We start from the raw sequence: 3,207 nt of genomic DNA on the forward strand, positions 1-3,207 counted from the left end.
ACAATGTTTGTATTCAAATCACACGTTTATTCCAGGTGAGAGAATGTGGTTTGCATTATTTAAAATGAACTTGTTCACTGCGTAAAATGATCAAATAGATCTCAATTTCAAAACAACATTGGAAACGTTGTCATCCATCTTGAAATGTGGTGTCTTCTTCTTTCAACCAGACGGGTATTATATCGAAAAGTCTATTACTGATATGCGTACAGACACTTTAAATCGCAAGGATTGTGAAGGTTTGTAACTCAGGTTGAGGTTTAAGGTGTAGGTTTGCTTGCGGAGCTGGAGGTTTGACATCCAGATGTTTCATTACCTGGCTAGGTAACACCATCAGTGGCGACCTCCATGTGAAGCGAAGCTGTTGTCTCTTGCTTTCTATTTATATCTTTCTCCTGGATGGGGTTCCTGCGGTTTGTGGTGATGTCATTTCCTGTTCGTTTTCTGCGGGGTTGACAGATGGCATGTAGATCTATGTGTTTGTTTATGGCGTTGTGGTTGGAGTGCCAGGCCTTTGGGAATTCTCTGGCATGTCTTTGCTTAGACTGTCCCAGGATCAAGGTTTTTCCCAAGTCGAACCGGACTACCAAAAATCCATAAACCAGGAGCCCCCCCTCAGACCCATAGTCTCATTACCCGGAACACCAACTTACATGCGGGCCAAAGAACTACACGCAAGACTGAAATACCTCATAGAAGAGTCACAGCACTCCATCCACTCCACCCAGGAATTCCTAAAAAACATCAAAAACACCAAAATAGAGGAAGAAGAAGCAATGATCTCATTCGACATAACAGCACTGTTCACCTTCATCAACATCGACCTGGCAAAGGAAACACTTACCACACTTTTAGAAGAGACCATCACACACACCAACCACCATCAATCACATTACCAACGAAAACATCATGAAGCTAGTGGACCTGTGCCTCACCACCCACCTCACTTTCAACAACATAGTCTACAAACAAACCAACGGCACACCCATGGAATCTCCGCTGTCAGGATTCATAGCAGAGGCGGTAATGCAAAGACGAGAACAAACAGCCCTACCAACAATCAAACCAAAAATCTGGGTGCTACGTAGATGGCACCTTTGTCATCACAAAACAAAACAAGATAGAAGAGACATTTGACATCATCAACAACACCTTCACAGGCATAAAGTTCACCAAGGAGGAAGAAACCGACAACAAACTCACATTCCTGAACGTCACAGTAGAAAGAAAGGACAACGGAGAACTACAAACCTAAGTATACAGAAAACCGACAAACACTGACCAAATACTTAACTACACCAGCAACCATCCCAACACACACAAACGAAGCTGTGTCAGAACACTATTCCAATGAGCCACCACACACTGCAACACAGACGATCTTCGGAAAACAGAGGAGAACCACCTATACAACGTATTCGAGAAGAATAGATTCTCAAAAAATACAGTTCGCAGATTCCTCAAGAACAAACCACGACAAGCAGACCAAACACAGCCAGAAACCTTAACTACCTTACCATACATCGAAGAAGTTTCAGAAATGACAGCCAGACTATTCAGACCCCTCGGAATCCTAGTAGTACACAAATCCACCAACACTCTCAAACAAAAACTAACAAACTTAAAAGACACAGTTCAACCCATGGACAAAACCAACGTCATGTACAAGGTTCCATGCAAGGATTGCCACCAACACTACGTAAGACAAACAGGAAGAAAGTTAGCCACCAGGATATACGAACACCAGCTCGCCACAAAAAGACACGACCTTCTCTCCTTCGTAGCCCTACACACTGATTAAAAATACCACTATTTCGACTGGGACAACACATCTATCCTGGAACAGGCTAAGCAAAGACATGCCAGAGAATTCCTAGAGACCTGGCACTTCAACCACAATGCCATAAACAAACACTTAGATCTAGATGCCATCTATCAACCCATCAGAAAACGAACAGGAAATGACATCACCACAAACCCCAGGAACCCCATCGAGAAGAAAAATATAAATAGAAAGCAGGAGACAACGGCTTTGCTTCAATTGGAGGTCGCCACTGATGATGATGTTACCTAGCCAAGTAATGAAACGTCTGGATATCAAAGTTACAGCTCAGCGAAGCAACCCTCCACCCTACATTTTAAATCATTTTTCATGTTTATGTTCCATGAATCTGCGGTTAATGATCCACAGTTTAGTTTCAATCCCTATAGGTAACATGCTGATTTCTCCAGTTGTTCATAGTTCAATGTGATGCATCCAGTGTGTGCATAACGAGAGGGAGCTTGCTTCCCACATCTTGTGTTTATCTGTGCCTTATGTCCAGCATTCATCAACGGCGAGAGCAAGGGGCGAGGGCGAGACCAATGTGTAAGTCTCTCCGTGCCCATGCACGGCACCCACAGCGGCAATTCTCCACTGTGCATTTACAGCCAGTTCTCAGTGCCCCTACACCCACGCCCTGCCCCTTTTGAAATATCTCCATTATTTTGTGCTGTTTCGCTGTGCTCTTCTCACCAGGATGAATTACTTCTACTCAACTTCCTCCAGATTTCATCTGACAAAACATTCATTAAGATTCCCTTTGCATAAACATGCATTTCGCAGCTCTCATACGAAAAAACGTTAACAGCAGCTTGACTTGAAAAAGAAAATCGCGCTCCTTTTCATTATCCCAAAGCAAACTAGATTTCAATGCAGTTTAGTCAAACGGCGCAAACTATCCCTTGAGATTTTGTAATAGCGACAATGCATATAAACTGACCGTTGGAGTTCCAGTTTCAATGCGACAGCTGAAAAACCGCACCATTGAAAGCCGTTGATGACAGTGGGACTCGAATCCACGCGTGCAGAGCACAATGGATTAGTAATCCATCGCCTTAACCTCTCGGCCACCACATCACAGATACTCAAGAAGCTCTGACCTTATGTATAATTGAATTTCGTAAATTATGCAGAGCAGCAGATATTTCTCCCTGGTGTTGGTGAAATGACAAATAATACAGTCCGGTTCCAAGACTATAGTCTGACCCCTGGGTTGTGGGGCAAGTGCACTCCCACTGTCACACTGTGCACACAGTGATCTGAACAAAAATGAGGAAATGACTATGTAACAAGGTCTGTTGAATTCTGTGAAATTTGAAGTCAACGGAATGAAGAACCCGAGACAGCAGGAGGTGTTCTTTCAATAAAGAGTTGGATAGAGCTCT

The 3,207-nt window shown here is 43.4% G+C and overlaps 1 non-coding gene across 1 annotated transcript; it reads right to left on the minus strand.

Moving 5' to 3' along the window:
* Window positions 1-2,817: 2,817 nt before the first annotated feature.
* Window positions 2,818-2,899, minus strand: trnas-acu (transfer RNA serine (anticodon ACU)). Its single transcript has one exon. It is a non-coding gene; the product is annotated as a tRNA-Ser (tRNA).
* Between the last annotated feature and the right edge of the window lie 308 nt (window positions 2,900-3,207).

Source organism: Chiloscyllium punctatum, chromosome 50 (genome assembly GCF_047496795.1).
Source record: "Chiloscyllium punctatum isolate Juve2018m chromosome 50, sChiPun1.3, whole genome shotgun sequence".
Classification (NCBI taxonomy): Eukaryota; Metazoa; Chordata; class Chondrichthyes; order Orectolobiformes; family Hemiscylliidae; genus Chiloscyllium; species Chiloscyllium punctatum.